Below are 17,828 nucleotides of genomic sequence, written 5' to 3'. Positions count from 1 at the left end.
GGGAGGGCAGAAGGCTGCCTAATACTGAAGCACCCCCAAACAACAAACCAAATGCAACAACTAGTACAAGCATTCCTGGGGGAAGGCCTGCAGCAGATGGATTTGCATATGGTGATGTCATCCAAGCAGTGGGCCAAAGTTGGCTGGAACCCTCATCTGCACATGAAAAGAGAAAAGGGGTATGCAGGGCATGGCGGCCTTTTGCATTGTGCGTTGGAATGCACAAAGTAAGCAGACGAGAGAAGTCAGGATAGTGCGCAAGGGCATAGAAGGGAGCGGCTCAAGAAAAGAGAAGTGGAAACAGACAGCAAACTAGGCTGGAGAGAGACCTGAGACAAAGAGATCTGAATTATACGAGAGCCGACCAAGTTCAATCCCACCCAGGAACGTAATTGACCTTGTTATCAGATTTTGGTGATCTTTAAGTAGACAAGTCAAAATTTCAAACCCCCTCTTATGGTGTAGGGTACCTGGCCTTCTCTGATGTAATCAGAGTTAGATTTGATTCAGTGATTTTATAAAAACAGCTAGGAAGCACAATTTAGCAGTGGGTTGCAGAGAAAAAGAAATATGCTGGCAAAAAAATCCAATTGAGTGATTAAACAGCTCTTCATTTTCTGGCTTTATTTTTATGCTAACAAATTTGTTCTCCTGAAAAGTGTCCACAAAGCCAAGTCTCTGATTAACACCTTTGTAAGGATGGTTTTTCACCTATTACTAAATTAAACTTGCTTCATTGGAAAGGCAGCAAGATGCATCCTCATTTCAATGTCTACTGAAATAATACGGGTTGACACCAGGAAACATTAACGCCACTGCATCCTTGCTGCTTTCTCATGTGGAAGTCTGTTTAATGTGAAAACAAGGTGATATCTAATTAGCACACAGGTAAGGAATTAAGAAAATCTTTATTTAAGGGTGAAGATGTTGCTAACAAAATCGTTGCCCCAATGCATCATTGAAATTCAAGCTGAAAAGATGATTTTAATATATCACTTGTACATTTTGTATTGCTCTTCTGGTGACAATGTAGTTTGTTTTTGTCAATTACCATTTTAATAATAGGGTAAAGAAAATTAAGTGGATTTTTGAAAGAAAACAATACTGTCAATATACTATTAAAACAAATTAAAATGGTAAAAGTTATTGTACTTTAAGTAAAAATAAAAGAACCAAAATATCAATCCCAGTTTTGGATTACTTTAATTAACAAAAAAAAAATGCATATAGCAAAGGATAGTTTCAATCTGCCTACCTCTGGGTTATGGGCCCAGCATGCTTCCATTGCAGTACTCTGCTGCACATGTAAGTGCAAGAGAACCTGAAGCACTCACTCATCATGGAAAAGTACCAATGTGTTTCTTCGTTGGTTGGTGGAAGAAACATCTTACAAAAACTCTCCAGATTATTGACTTTTTAAAGTTTTTCTAGGAAACGTTCTAGATAAATGCTTATTAGCCTTTGTCAGTATGTACTTTTTGCAAAGTGTCTCTGTGGCGCAATCGGTTAGTGTGTTCGGCTATTAACCAAAAGGTTGGTGGTTCAATCCCACCCAGGGACGTAATTGACCTTTTGATCAGATTTTGGTGATCTTTAAGTAGACAAGTCAAAATTTCAAACCCCCTGTTATGGTGTAGGGTACCTGGCCTTCTCTGATGTAATCAGAGTTAGATTTGATTCAGTGATTTTATAAAAACAGCTAGGAAGCACAATTTAGCAGTGGGTTGCAGAGAAAAAGAAATATGCTGGCAAAAAAATCCAATTGAGTGATTAATAGAGATGAGCGGGTTCGGTTCCTCGGAATCCGAACCCGCCCGAACTTCAGCTTTTTTTACACGGATCCGAGCGACTCGGATCTTCCCGCCTTGCTCGGTTAACCCGAGCGCGCCCGAACGTCATCATGACGCTGTCGGATTCTCGCGAGGCTCGGATTCTATCGCGAGACTCGGATTCTATATAAGGAGCCGCGCGTCGCCGCCATTTTCACACGTGCATTTAGATTGATAGGGAGAGGACGTGGCTGGCGTCCTCTCCATTTAGATTAGAAGAGAGAGAGTGAGATTGAGACAGAGACACTTGATTTACTGGAGCTTAGGAGTACTAGAGAGTGCAGAGTTTACTAGTGACTGACCACTGACCAGTGACCACCAGTGCAGTTTTATTTAATATAATCCGTTCTCTGCCTGAAAAAAAACGATACACAGTGACTCAGTCACATACCATATCTGTGCTCAGCCCAGTGTGCTGCATCATCTATGTATAATATCTGACTGTGCTCACACAGCTTAATTGTGGGGGAGACTGGGGAGCAGTTATAGGTTATAGCAGGAGCCAGGAGTACATACATATTATTAAAATTAAACAGTGCACACTTTTGCTGCAGGCAGGAGTGCCACTGCCAGTGTGACTGACCAGTGACCTGACCACACTGACCACCAGTATAGTATACTATATTGTGATTGCCTGAAAAAGTTAAACACTCGTCGTGTGACTTGTGTGGTGTTTTTTTATTCTATAAAAAACTCATTCTGCTGACAGACAGTGTCCAGCAGGTCCGTCATTATATAATATATACCTGTCCGGCTGCAGTAGTGATATATATATATTTTTTATATCATTATTTATCATCCAGTCGCAGCAGACACAGTACGGTAGTTCACGGCTGTAGCTACCTCTGTGTCGGCACTCGGCAGTCCATCCATAATTGTATACCACCTACCCGTGTTTTTTTTTTCTTCTTTATACATACTACATCTCATTATCATCCAGTCTATATTAGCAGCAGACACAGTACAGTACGGTAGTCCACGGCTGTAGCTACCTCTGTGTCGGCACTCGGCAGTCCATCCATAATTGTATACCACCTACCCGTGGTTTTTTTTTCTTTCTTCTTTATACATACTACATCTCATTATCAACCAGTCTATATTAGCAGCAGACACAGTACAGTACGGTAGTCCACGGCTGTAGCTACCTCTGTGTCGGCACTCGGCAGTCCGTCCATAATTGTATACCACCTACCCGTGGTTTTTTTTTCTTTCTTCTTTATACATACTACATCTCATTATCATCCAGTCTATATTAGCAGCAGACACAGTACAGTACGGTAGTCCACGGCTGTAGCTACCTCTGTGTCGGCACTCGGCAGTCCGTCCATAATTGTATACCACCTACCCGTGGTTTTTTTTTCTTTCTTCTTTATACATACTACATCTCATTATCAACCAGTCTATATTAGCAGCAGACACAGTACAGTACGGTAGTCCACGGCTGTAGCTACCTCTGTGTCGGCACTCGGCAGTCCATCCATAATTGTATACCACCTACCCGTGGTTTTTTTTTCTTTCTTCTTTATACATACTACATCTCATTATCAACCAGTCTATATTAGCAGCAGACACAGTACAGTACGGTAGTCCACGGCTGTAGCTACCTCTGTGTCGGCACTCGGCAGTCCATCCATAATTGTATACCACCTACCCATGGTTTTTTTTTCTTTCTTCTTTATACATACTACATCTCATTATCATCCAGTCTATATTAGCAGCAGACACAGTACAGTACGGTAGTCCACGGCTGTAGCTACCTCTGTGTCGGCACTCGGCAGTCCATCCATAATTGTATACCACCTATCCGTGGTTTTTTTTTTCTTCTTTATACATACTACATCTCATTATCATCCAGTCTATATTAGCAGCAGACACAGTACAGTACGGTATTCCACGGCTGTAGCTACCTCTGTGTCGGCACTCGGCAGTCCATCCATAATTGTATACCACCTACCCGTGGTTTTTTTTTCTTTCTTCTTTATACATACTACATCTCATTATCAACCAGTCTATATTAGCAGCAGACACAGTACAGTACGGTAGTCCACGGCTGTAGCTACCTTTGTGTCGGCACTCGGCAGTCCGTCCATAATTGTATACCACCTACCCGTGGTTTTTTTTTCTTTCTTCTTTATACATACTACATCTCATTATCATCCAGTCTATATTAGCAGCAGACACAGTACAGTACGGTAGTCCACGGCTGTAGCTACCTCTGTGTCGGAACTCGGCAGTCCGTCCATAATTGTATACCACCTACCCGTGTTTTTTTTTTCTTTCTTCTTTATACATACTACATCTCATTATCAACCAGTCTATATTAGCAGCAGACACAGTACAGTACGGTAGTCCACGGCTGTAGCTACCTCTGTGTCGGCACTCGGCAGTCCATCCATAATTGTATACCACCTACCCGTGTTTTTTTTTTCTTTCTTCTTTATACATACTACATCTCATTATCAACCAGTCTATATTAGCAGCAGACACAGTACAGTACGGTAGTCCACGGCTGTAGCTACCTCTGTGTCGGCACTCGGCAGTCCATCCATAATTGTATACCACCTACCCGTGGTTTTTTTTTCTTTCTTCTTTATACATACTACATCTCATTATCAACCAGTCTATATTAGCAGCAGACACAGTACAGTACGGTAGTCCACGGCTGTAGCTACCTCTGTGTCGGCACTCGGCAGTCCATCCATAATTGTATACTAGTATCCATCCATCTCCATTGTTTACCTGAGGTGCCTTTTAGTTGTGCCTATTAAAATATGGAGAACAAAAATGTTGAGGTTCCAAAATTAGGGAAAGATCAAGATCCACTTCCACCTCGTGCTGAAGCTGCTGCCACTAGTCATGGCCGAGACGATGAAATGCCAGCAACGTCGTCTGCCAAGGCCGATGCCCAATGTCATAGTACAGAGCATGTCAAATCCAAAACACCAAATATCAGTAAAAAAAGGACTCCAAAACCTAAAATAAAATTGTCGGAGGAGAAGCGTAAACTTGCCAATATGCCATTTACCACACGGAGTGGCAAGGAACGGCTGAGGCCCTGGCCTATGTTCATGGCTAGTGGTTCAGCTTCACATGAGGATGGAAGCACTCAGCCTCTCGCTAGAAAACTGAAAAGACTCAAGCTGGCAAAAGCACCGCAAAGAACTGTGCGTTCTTCGAAATCCCAAATCCACAAGGAGAGTCCAATTGTGTCGGTTGCGATGCCTGACCTTCCCAACACTGGACGTGAAGATCATGCGCCTTCCACCATTTGCACGCCCCCTGCAAGTGCTGGAAGGAGCACCCGCAGTCCAGTTCCTGATAGTCAGATTGAAGATGTCAGTGTTGAAGTACACCAGGATGAGGAGGATATGGGTGTTGCTGGCGCTGGGGAGGAAATTGACAAGGAGGATTCTGATGGTGAGGTGGTTTGTTTAAGTCAGGCACCCGGGGAGACACCTGTTGTCCGTGGGAGGAATATGGCCGTTGACATGCCTGGTGAAAATACCCAAAAAATCAGCTCTTCGGTGTGGAAGTATTTCACCAGAAATGCGGACAACATTTGTCAAGCCGTGTGTTCCCTTTGTCAAGCTGTAATAAGTAGGGGTAAGGACGTTAACCACCTCGGAACATCCTCCCTTATACGTCACCTGCAGCGCATTCATAATAAGTCAGTGACAAGTTCAAAAACTTTGGCCGACAGCGGAAGCAGTCCACTGACCAGTAAATCCCTTCCTCTTGTAACCAAGCTCACGCAAACCACCCCACCAACTCCCTCAGTGTCAATTTCCTCCTTCCCCAGGAATGCCAATAGTCCTGCAGGCCATGTCACTGGCAATTCTGACGAGTCCTCTCCTGCCTGGGATTCCTCCGATGCATCCTTGCGTGTAACGCCTACTGCTGCTGGCGCTGCTGTTGTTGCTGCTGGAAGTCGATGGTCATCCCAGAGGGGAAGTCGTAAGCCCACTTGTACTACTTCCAGTAAGCAATTGACTGTCCAACAGTTCTTTGCGAGGAAGATGAAATATCACAGCAGTCATCCTGCTGCAAAGCGGATAACTGAGGCCTTGACAACTATGTTGGTGTTAGACGTGCGTCCGGTATCCGCCGTTAGTTCACAGGGAACTAGACAATTTATTGAGGCAGTGTGCCCCCGTTACCAAATACCATCTAGGTTCCACTTCTCTAGGCAGGCGATACCGAGAATGTACACGGACGTCAGAAAAAGACTCACCAGTGTCCTAAAAAATGCAGTTGTACCCAATGTCCACTTAACCACGGACATGTGGACAAGTGGAGCAGGGCAGGGTCAGGACTATATGACTGTGACAGCCCACTGGGTAGATGTATGGACTCCCGCCGCAAGAACAGCAGCGGCGGCACCAGTAGCAGCATCTCGCAAACGCCAACTCTTTCCTAGGCAGGCTACGCTTTGTATCACCGCTTTCCAGAATACGCACACAGCTGAAAACCTCTTACGGCAACTGAGGAAGATCATCGCGGAATGGCTTACCCCAATTGGACTCTCCTGTGGATTTGTGGCATCGGACAACGCCAGCAATATTGTGTGTGCATTAAATATGGGCAAATTCCAGCACGTCCCATGTTTTGCACATACCTTGAATTTGGTGGTGCAGAATTTTTTAAAAAACGACAGGGGCGTGCAAGAGATGCTGTCGGTGGCCAGAAGAATTGCGGGACACTTTCGGCGTACAGGCACCACGTACAGAAGACTGGAGCACCACCAAAAACTACTGAACCTGCCCTGCCATCATCTGAAGCAAGAAGTGGTAACGAGGTGGAATTCAACCCTCTATATGCTTCAGAGGTTGGAGGAGCAGCAAAAGGCCATTCAAGCCTATACAATTGAGCACGATATAGGAGGTGGAATGCACCTGTCTCAAGTGCAGTGGAGAATGATTTCAACGTTGTGCAAGGTTCTGATGCCCTTTGAACTTGCCACACGTGAAGTCAGTTCAGACACTGCCAGCCTGAGTCAGGTCATTCCCCTCATCAGGCTTTTGCAGAAGAAGCTGGAGACATTGAAGGAGGAGCTAACACGGAGCGATTCCGCTAGGCATGTGGGACTTGTGGATGGAGCCCTTAATTCGCTTAACAAGGATTCACGGGTGGTCAATCTGTTGAAATCAGAGCACTACATTTTGGCCACCGTGCTCGATCCTAGATTTAAAACCTACCTTGGATCTCTCTTTCCGGCAGACACAAGTCTGCTGGGGTTGAAAGACCTGCTGGTGAGAAAATTGTCAAGTCAAGCGGAACGCGACCTGTCAACATCTCCTCCTTCACATTCTCCCGCAACTGGGGGTGCGAGGAAAAGGCTCAGAATTCCGAGCCCACCCGCTGGCGGTGATGCAGGGCAGTCTGGAGCGACTGCTGATGCTGACATCTGGTCCGGACTGAAGGACCTGACAACGATTACGGACATGTTGTCTACTGTCACTGCATATGGTTCTCTCAACATTGAAAGAATGGTGGAGGATTATATGAGTGACCGCATCCAAGTAGGCACGTCACACAGTCCGTACTTATACTGGCAGGAAAAAGAGGCAATTTGGAGGCCCTTGCACAAACTGGCTTTATTCTACCTAAGTTGCCCTCCCACAAGTGTGTACTCCGAAAGAGTGTTTAGTGCCGCCGCTCACCTTGTCAGCAATCGGCGTACGAGGTTACATCCAGAAAATGTGGAGAAGATGATGTTCATTAAAATGAATTATAATCAATTCCTCCGGGGAGACATTGACCAGCAGCAATTGCCTCCACAAAGTACACAGGGAGCTGAGATGGTGGATTCCAGTGGGGACGAATTGATAATCTGTGAGGAGGGGGATGTACACGGTGATATATCGGAGGATGATGATGAGGTGGACATCTTGCCTCTGTAGAGCCAGTTTGTGCAAAGAGAGATTAATTGCTTCTTTTTTGGGGGGGGTCCAAACCAACCCGTCATATCAGTCACAGTCGTGTGGCAGACCCTGTCACTGAAATGATGGGTTGGTTAAAGTGTGCATGTCCTGTTTTGTTTATACAACATAAGGGTGGGTGGGAGGGCCCAAGGACAATTCCATCTTGCACCTCTTTTTTCTTTTATTTTTCTTTGCGTCATGTGCTGTTTGGGGAGGGTTTTTTGGAAGGGACATCCTGCGTGACACTGCAGTGCCACTCCTAGATGGGCCCGGTGTTTGTGTCGGCCACTAGGGTCGCTTATCTTACTCACACAGTCAGCTACCTCATTGCGCCTCTTTTTTTCTTTGCGTCATGTGCTGTTTGGGGAGGGTTTTTTGGAAGGGACATCCTGCGTGACACTGCAGTGCCACTCCTAGATGGGCCCGGTGTTTGTGTCGGCCACTAGGGTCGCTTATCTTACTCACACAGTCAGCTACCTCATTGCGCCTCTTTTTTTCTTTGCGTCATGTGCTGTTTGGGGAGGGTTTTTTGGAAGGGACATCCTGCGTGACACTGCAGTGCCACTCCTAGATTGGCCCGGTGTTTGTGTCGGCCACTAGGGTCGCTTATCTTACTCACACAGTCAGCTACCTCATTGCGCCTCTTTTTTCTTTGCGTCATGTGCTGTTTGGGGAGGGTTTTTTGGAAGGGACATCCTGCGTGACACTGCAGTGCCACTCCTAGATGGGCCCGGTGTTTGTGTCGGCCACTAGGGTCGCTTATCTTACTCACACAGCTACCTCATTGCGCCTCTTTTTTTCTTTGCGTCATGTGCTGTTTGGGGAGGGTTTTTTGGAAGGGACATCCTGCGTGACACTGCAGTGACACTCCTAGATGGGCCCGGTGTTTGTGTCGGCCACTAGGGTCGCTTATCTTACTCACACAGCTACCTCATTGCGCCTCTTTTTTTCTTTGCGTCATGTGCTGTTTGGGGAGGGTTTTTTGGAAGGGACATCCTGCGTGACACTGCAGTGCCACTCCTAGATGGGCCCGGTGTTTGTGTCGGCCACTAGGGTCGCTTATCTTACTCACACAGCGACCCCGGTGCAAATTTTAGGACTAAAAATAATATTGTGAGGTGTGAGGTATTCAGAATAGACTGAAAATGAGTGGAAATTATGGTTTTTGAGGTTAATAATACTTTGGGATCAAAATGACCCCCAAATTCTATGATTTAAGCTGTTTTGTAGGGTTTTTTGAAAAAAACACCCGAATCCAAAACACACCCGAATCCGACAAAAAAAATTCGGTGAGGTTTTGCCAAAACGCGGTCGAACCCAAAACACGGCCGCGGAACCGAACCCAAAACCAAAACACAAAACCCGAAAAATTTCCGGCGCTCATCTCTAGTGATTAAACAGCTCTTCATTTTCTGGCTTTACTTTTATGCTAACAAAGTTGTTCTCTGAAAAAAGTGTCCACAAAGCCAAGTCTCTGATTAACACCTTTGTAGGGATGGTTTTTCACCTATTACTAAATTAAACTTGCTTCATTGGAAAGGCAGCAAGAAACACTAGACTAATTGGAGGTGCGCCCTAAAGCAAATTACAATGTTAGGATTAGGGGGTTCGGAAAGACCTCTAGTGTATACTGTCACGATCCGGGTATCTGGACGCCATAACTTACCTTTCAGATGCCTCCTAAGGCTGGCTCAGCGCTCCAGGACCGGATCCCATCTGTTATTCTGATGTCCCCATTCCTGCCTCCTCTCCTGTCACTCTGAGACGCTGTCACAGCGGCGCCATGTTACATCTTGAATGGCATCTCCCGCGGCCTCCGCCGCCGTCCCTGAGTTTCTGCATGCAGGATGTCAGAGTGGCGCTTATGTCAGCCGCGGCCTCCGCTGTTGCCCGCGTGGTTCAAATGTGCACTCATCAGTCTGGCGTCTCCTGTTTACTGTGGCCGGCGCCGCCATTGCTGTTAAAGTTCCCACATGGATTATCAAACCAATCTTCCCTCCAAGTGTCTGCATGGGCGCAGCCATGTTGGATTCTGTCACCTGTTCATTTCCACCAATCCGATGTTTCCATTGTAATCTGCATAATTGCCTAGCCAATCCCTTCCTTGCTGCAGGTATAAGTATTCTGTGCCTGAGCAAGGAAGGCGTCAGTGATTTGGTTGTCAAACCTAGTTCCAGTTTGTCTCTCTCCCGTGGTTGTTTTCCAGGTTCCAGTTACCATCTCCAAACCTCCACTAAAGAGACCCGCTCTAGTCTACCACCTGCGGTGCAGCCTGACTCTCCAGTCCTCTGGGACTCATCTGTTTCCAGTTACAGATTTACCTGCTTCCAGCCTAGCTTCCAGCAGAGATCAGCTCTTCTTAAAGTGCCGGTATCATTTCCGCAGATTACCACTCACCACCGGCACTATTATTTCACCGCTCTCAAACTCCATATATCAATCATATTTCATCGCTCTCAAGCTTCATTTATTATTTGGCTGGTTCCATCCAGCAATCCACTCCGTGCTTACATCAGTCTGGTTTCAGCCAGTACCCACAGCAGCCATTTTATCCACAGCAGCCCAGCTTTTCCTGGAACACCAGCTAGTATGATCCTGGGCTATCTCCATTGCTACAGTCGGGCCTAGTAAGGACTTTCCAACTAGAAGATAATAAGAACTGTCTCATACTACCAGAGCCCTGTGGTCCTTGCCCTCCTGTAGTACCCAGGAACTGTATTATTTCTCTGCTGATTTTATGTTTCTCTTTTATTACTGCTGTGATGCATGGAGTTTGTCAAAATAAACATCATTGACTTTTATCCTGGTTGTCGTGGGCACGCCTTCGGGCAATTCTTCTACATTTAACTTACATGTCCAGGGGTCTGATACAACCTCCCAGGTTCCACTACACCTCAGCCCCTACAACTGAGGCTGCCTCCAGTCAGCTCAGGCCCTCAGTTGTGACATATACACTGTATATACATTTTAAGATAGGAAGGTACAAATTACATATTCACATTGCATCTATGGGCTGGATTCAAATGTCCCTTTCCTCCCTCAATCGTGCCCGTCAGCAGCTATTCTATTCTATATAAGGAGCCACGCGTCGCCGCCATTTTCACTTGTGCATTGGAGATGATAGGGAGAGGACGTGCAGCGTTTTCTCAGTTTCTGTGTTCAGTGTGCTGCAAATATCTGTGCTCAGTGTGCTTGCAAATATCTGTGCTCAGTGTGCTGAAAATATCTACGTTCTCTGCCTGAAAAATGCTCCATATCTGTGCTGCATTGTATTATATAGTATGAGGACAGGGCAGAATTTTGCTGACCACCAGTATATAATAATTAGCAGTACGGTACAGTAGGCCACTGCTCTACCTACCTCTGTGTCGTCAAGTATACTATCCATCCATACCTGTGGTGTATTTTAGTAGTTGTGCGCAGTATATATAGTAGGAGGACAGGGCAGAATTTTGCTGACCACCAGTATATAATATATAGCAATACGGTACAGTAGGCCACTGCTCTACCTACCTCTGTGTCGTCAAGTATACTATCCATCCATACCTGTGGTGTATTTTAGTAGTTGTGCGCACTATATATAGTAGGAGGACAGTGCAAAATTTTGCTGACCACCAGACTTCTACTTAAGTCCAATGGTGTAGGATGTGCAAAGCTGTTTGGCTGTGCATTTATTGATCTAAGCATGCATTTTTATCAAAGCGTGATAAAATTGACACATAACGCAGCGTTCAATCAGCGTTAATTTATCTTCAGCTGATATCGATTGTGAATTGACGTTTCTTCTCTTCTTGTCACCTACAGGTAATTACAATTGACTACAACCACCAATCTATTCTGCTGCACTATATCTATATATGCAAAGCTAATTCTGCTGGGTAATTACAATTGACTACAACCACCAATCTATTCTGCTGCACTATATCTATATATGCAAAGCTAATTCTGCTGGGTAATGCAAATTGAAACATTATTGCATAGTATGTGATTTTGAAGTACTTTTTTAAAGTTTTGAATGATATAGACCCAGTTTAATCTTTGTGGAATGCCTGGTTGTTGTTTTTAAGGTAATTTATTGCCTGGCATTTGAGGGGGTGGGGTGTGGTTACAGATTTCAATTATTGGTTTCACTTGTAATAGTCTTCTACTAAAGTCCAATGGTGTAGGCTGTGCAAAGCCATTTGGCTGTGCATTTATTGATCTAAGCGTGCATTTTTATAAAAGCGTGATAAAATTGACACATAACAGCAGTGTTCAATTAGCGTTCAATCGAAGTGAAAAAGAAGGAAAACAGAAGCACACCAATCTAACAAAACAAAGAAAACTGAAGAACTAATAACAAATGTGAGTCACTTACTCCTCAGATCACTCACCTCCTGATTGTTGCATCTGATTACATAGCACAGAACTACCTTACTTGGACATTTCATAAACCATCCATTTCACCTACAAATGCCTGTATCTGTATTATTGTAATTTTGTTTTTTAAGCACAGCTGCACCAATGCAATTTTACCTGCAAACACTTAAAACATCTAACATAATTACCATTGCTTCTTAAACCTCACACAATCCTTTCATTTCTTACACTCCAAATACATTTCTGCACCCACTTTATCTACGCTTTTGACTCATTTCATACTAAATCTACACCCCTTGAGCCTACACTGCTTTTCTCACCTGCATTTCTACAATTCTTCTGCTCGGATTCCCTTACAGTCTCCTCTCCTACTTCCACTTTCCCTCAACCTATTTACCTACTTAACACTATGTCAATGCTTTCTTATACTCCCCACATCACTCAGTGTCTACCTAATAATGTATCTTTATCCTTCCCCCCTAGTCTCCTCCACCTCCTCCTCTGTCTCCCCTCCATCCCTCTGTTTCCTTCCCCCACCTTTCCTGTTACCCCACTTTCATTCACCTCTGCCCCATGGTCCTGCTACCCCACAACTCAGCCCTGCTCCCTCTCTCCCTTCCCTGTCACCTCCCCACACCCCCATCCACATCACACTGACCTCCCTCCCTGCCCACCTCCTGCAGTTTCCCCTCCTATCTCAGGCACCCGTACCATCACTACTCTCTCATCCCTGCCCTCAAAGTTAATCCCACCTCATCGCTACAGCAACCCTGAAAATCTAATTCACATCTCTCCCACAAACTCATACCCCCTATCCTGTGCCCTCTGGAATGCCAGATCCGTTTGTAACAAACTGGTCCCCACTCATGACCTTTTCATTTCCAACTCCCTACACCTACTAGCCATTACTGAAACTTGGATTACGCCCTCTGACACTACTTCTGCTGCTGCTCTCTCTGCTGGGGGCCTTACATTCACACACACACCCCCCGACCTGGGGGTCGCCATGGGGGTGGTGTTGGAGTCCTTATACCTTCTAGTTACTCCTACCAACTCATACCACCAGAACCATCCCTTATATTATCTACATTTGAGGTCCACTCCATATGTCTCTTCCAACCAGTCCATCTTAGAGTAGCTGTCATTTACCGCCCCCCTGGCACTGCTTCCAAATTCATCGACAACTTTGCTTCCTGGCTTCCTCACTTCCTCTCTTCTGACATTCCCACCATTATCCTAGGCGATTTCAACATCCCTATTGACATCCCCACACAATCCCCTGCCTCTAAACTCCTTAACCTCACCTCTTCACTTGGTCTCTCCCAGTGGACCTCCTCACCCTCCCATGTGAATGGGAGCTCACTGGATCTGGTCTTCACTCACCGCTGTGATATTTCTGATTTTTCCAACTCCCCATTTCCCCTCTCTGACCACCACCTGCTCTCCTTCAACCTATCTCTCTCGACTTCCCCATCTCAACCTCCTAAGGCTACCATCACTAAGCGTAACATTGAAGCTATTGACACCACATTCCTTTCCTCCCTGTTTGACTCACTTCTCTCTCCTATTCTCTCTCTCTCTCATGCCCTGAACAAGCCACTTCCTCATACAATGCTTCCCTTACTTCTGCTCTTGACTCTGTTGCTCCACCAACCACTGTTCACCCTCGCAAATTAACACCTCAACCCTGGCACACCAAATGCACCAGATATCTGCAAAAATGCTCACGTACTGCTGAGCGACACTGGAGGAAATCACGCTCTAAGGCAGACTTCCTCCATTTCAAACTTATGCTCTCATCCTTCAGTGCTGCCCTTTCTCTTGCTAAACAGTCATACTTCAAGAACCTCATCTCCTCCCAGTCTTCCAACCCCCGGCGCCTCTTTGCCACTCTCAACTCACTCCTCTGCCCACCTCCACCTCGTCTCCCTTCCTCACTCTCTGCTCTTGACTTTGCCACTTACTTCACATCCAAAATTGACTCCATACGTCAGGACATCACATCACACCAGACTATCAGTAACCAGCCTTCTCCCATCCCTTACCAACCCTCCCCATCCCTCGCACCAACTCTGTCATCTTTCTCCCATGCATCTGGAGAGGAAGTCATGGCCCTCATTCGTTCCTGTCCCCTCACCACCTCCCCACTTGACCCTATCCCCTCCCGCCTCCTCTGCCACATCTCTTCTTCTGCTTGTTCCCATCTTTCCCACCTTCTCAATCTCTCCCTCTCATCAGGCACTGTCCCCTCTGCCTTCAAGCACGCTCTCATCTCTCCTATTCTTAAAAAACCTAACCTTGATCCAAACACTCTCTCCAACTACCGACCCATCTCTCTTCTCCCTTTTGCCTCCAAACTCCTTGAGCGTATTGTCTACAACCGCCTTACTTCCTTTCTTTCCTCACACTCACTGCTTGACCCATTCCAGTCTGGCTTCCGTCCTCTCCACTCCACTGAAACTGCCCTTACAAAAGTATGCAATGACCTCCATGCTGCTAAATCTAAGGGACACTACTCTCTACTTATTCTACTTGATCTCTCTGCTGCTTTTGACACTGTGGACCATCCTCTCCTACTGCAAATCCTTCACTCCATTGGTCTGCGTAACACTGCCCTCTCTTGGTTGTCGTCCTACCTTTCTGACCGTCATTCTCTGTCTCCTCTCATGACTCCACCTCCCCCTCACTTCCACTAACTGTAGGGGTACCCCAAGGTTCTGTCCTTGGTCCTCTTCTCTCTCTATACGTCCTCACTAGGTAAGCTCATTAGTTCTTTTGGTTTCCAATATCATCTCTATGCTGATGACACTCAAATCTATCTTTCCTCTCCAGACCTCTCCCCTACTCTCCTCACTCGTATCTCCAACTGTCTCTCTGCTATCTCTTCCTGGATGTCCCAGCGCTTTCTTAAACTTAACATGTCTAAGACCGAGCTGATCATCTTCCCTCCCTCCCGCATAACCTCACCTCCTACAATCTCATTATCTATTGATGGCACTACTATCTCCTCTACCCCCCAAGTGCGCTGTCTTGGAGTAATCCTTGACTCCTCCCTCTCCTTCAAACCACACATTCAGCACCTCTCACAAACCTGCCGTTTTCATCTAAAAAATATTTCCAGGATCAGACCCTTTCTGACCCAGGATGCTACTAAGACTCTTATCCACTCACTGGTCATCTCCAGACTGGACTACTGTAATCTCCTCCTGACTGGCATTTCTGACAAATACCTCTCTCCACTCCAATCTATCCTCAATGCTGCTGCCCGGCTCATTTTCCTCACCAAATGCACTACGTCCACCTCTCCTCTCTTACTAGTCCTTCACTGGCTCCCCTTCCCATTCAGAATCCATTTCAAGCTTCTCACACTTGCTTACAAAACCCTCACCCACTCCTCTCCCATCTACATCTCTGATCTTATCTCGCTTTACACTCCCACCCGTCCTCTTCGCTCTGCTAATGCACGCCGACTCTCCTGCCTACGGATTACTTCCTCCCACTCCTACCTCCAAGATTTTTCATGCGCTGCACCACTTCTCTGGAATTCCCTACCTCTCCCCCTCAGACCTCTCTACAAAACTTCAAATGGGCTCTCAAGACCCACTTCTTCACCAAACCCAGCCAAATCTCATCCTAAACCTCTGTTCCACACTCTCTATGTACCCCATCTGTCTCACCCCTGTCTTTCTACCCCTCCCCTTTAGAATGTAAGCTCTCATGAGCAGGGCCCTCTTCCCTCATGTGCTTACTCTTTTCTTACTTTAATAATCTTCAGCAGCACCAAATCCAGCAGTCTTCTGCCACCTGATACTTATTCCAGTGTCATCTGCTGATGTAGCTATGTTTATTTACCCTGTACTTGACCTATATTGTCATCAACTGTAAGTTGCTGTTTTCCTGTTTGATTATTTGTTTATGTACTCTGTAATTTGGTGCTGCGGAACCCTTGTGGCGCCATATAAATAAAGGATAATAATAATAAATAATATAATATATAGCAGTACGGTACAGTAGGCCACTGCTCTACCTACCTCTGTGTCGTCAAGTATACTATCCATCCATACCTGTGGTGCATTTTAGAAAAAAAACATATCTCGGCAGAGCAATCTATAAATCCATCATTTTTCAGACAGCAACAGTGGGTATTGTAATAGTCACCCAATCCATCACTTTTATAGGGTTACATGCATCCACATGCTACAGCCTGTCTCAATAATTTTACTGTCACGGTGTGTGTGTTTGTGTTTTTATTTGGGTATTTTTTGTTGTTGTAGAACTACAGGTACCAGCGAGCCCGTTATTTCCCCGCCTGCTGGTACTTGAGGTTCTCCAAGTACCAGCAAGCGGGGGAGGCTTGCTGGGCCTTGTAGTTCCACAACAAAAAAACAATATTCTTTTTTTACACATATGGCTATCAGCCCGTCGCCCACCACCCAGGGGTGCTGGGGACAGCCTCGGGCTTCACCCCTGGCCCTTGGGTGCCTCGAGGGGAGGAACCTCTTGATTTAAGGGGTCCCCACTCCTCCAGGGAACCCCGGCCAGGGGTGACTAGTTGGAGGGGTAATGCCAGGGCCGCAGGGACCTACATAAAAGTGTCCCCTGGCTGTGGCATTATCTCTCTGGCTAGTGGAGCCCGGTGCTGGTTTTAAAAATATGGGGGACCCCTACATCTTTTGTCCCACGTATTTTTGGAACCAGGACCCGTCTAAGAGCCCGGTGCTGGTTGTCTAAATACGGGGAACCTCTGTCCAATTTTTCCCCCAGTATTTAAATAACCAGGACCGGCTCAAAGAGGCTGGTTATACTAAGGAGGGGGGACCTCACACATTTTTTTTAACCCATTCAGACCCTTCTCCTTTAAGTTAATGGAAGCCCTGGACAACAAAATTGCATTCATGTCCTCCTCCCTCACCCTTCCCAGTCCCAAACACTCATTTTTTTTCTTTAAAAATGTATAATATATCACATGAGCAGGCAGGCAGCGGGCATTGGCGGCATCGGACTGAGATAGAAATTAGTGGTGGAGGGCTGGGTCAGTTGATTGTGGGAGAGTTTGTAAGCCATTGGCGGTGGCAGTGGGTATCGGCTCAGAGGCAGTAGCGGGCATTGGCTAAGGGTCATCGGCAGGATTCGGCGGACATTATGGCTGTAGTGCCTCACTAGCCACTGACCTCACCGCACGCCACTGTGGGACAGATGTAACATGCAGAGAGAGGTAGATTTTGGGAGAAGGAATGTCCTAGCATAACTGTTAATTGCAGTGTAATACTGTAATTCAACTGTGCAGCATTTGTGGCTAAATGTCAAAGAAGCCAGTATTTACCCTGCATGCAAAACAATAAATGTATTTGCACATACCTCCCAACTAACCCAATTTTTGCAGGACAGTCACTGTTTTTGGGAATGTCCAGCTAACCCAAACAACCCCCCCCCCCCCCAGTGTCCCATAGTCATGGGGAAGGGGGGGGGGGGTGGAAGGCTCCCTGTAGCTTGCACATTGTGGGTAATTCAGACCTGATCGCTAGGGTGTGTTTTTTGCATCCCTGTGATCAGGTGGTTGCCGCCTACAGCGGAAGGGAAAATTTGCTGTGCAGGTGTGTGATCACATGTGCACAAGAGCTGCACAGCTCAGCACTTACTCAGCCATTGAGGTGACGTCACAAATCCTCCCACAAAACGCCGGGTCCCTCCAGTGTTATTCCGGACACTCCCTAGAAAC

The sequence above is a fragment of the Pseudophryne corroboree genome, chromosome 3 (genome assembly GCF_028390025.1).
Source record: "Pseudophryne corroboree isolate aPseCor3 chromosome 3, aPseCor3.hap2, whole genome shotgun sequence".
Classification (NCBI taxonomy): domain Eukaryota; kingdom Metazoa; phylum Chordata; class Amphibia; order Anura; family Myobatrachidae; genus Pseudophryne; species Pseudophryne corroboree.
This window is presented reverse-complemented; position numbering follows the sequence as displayed.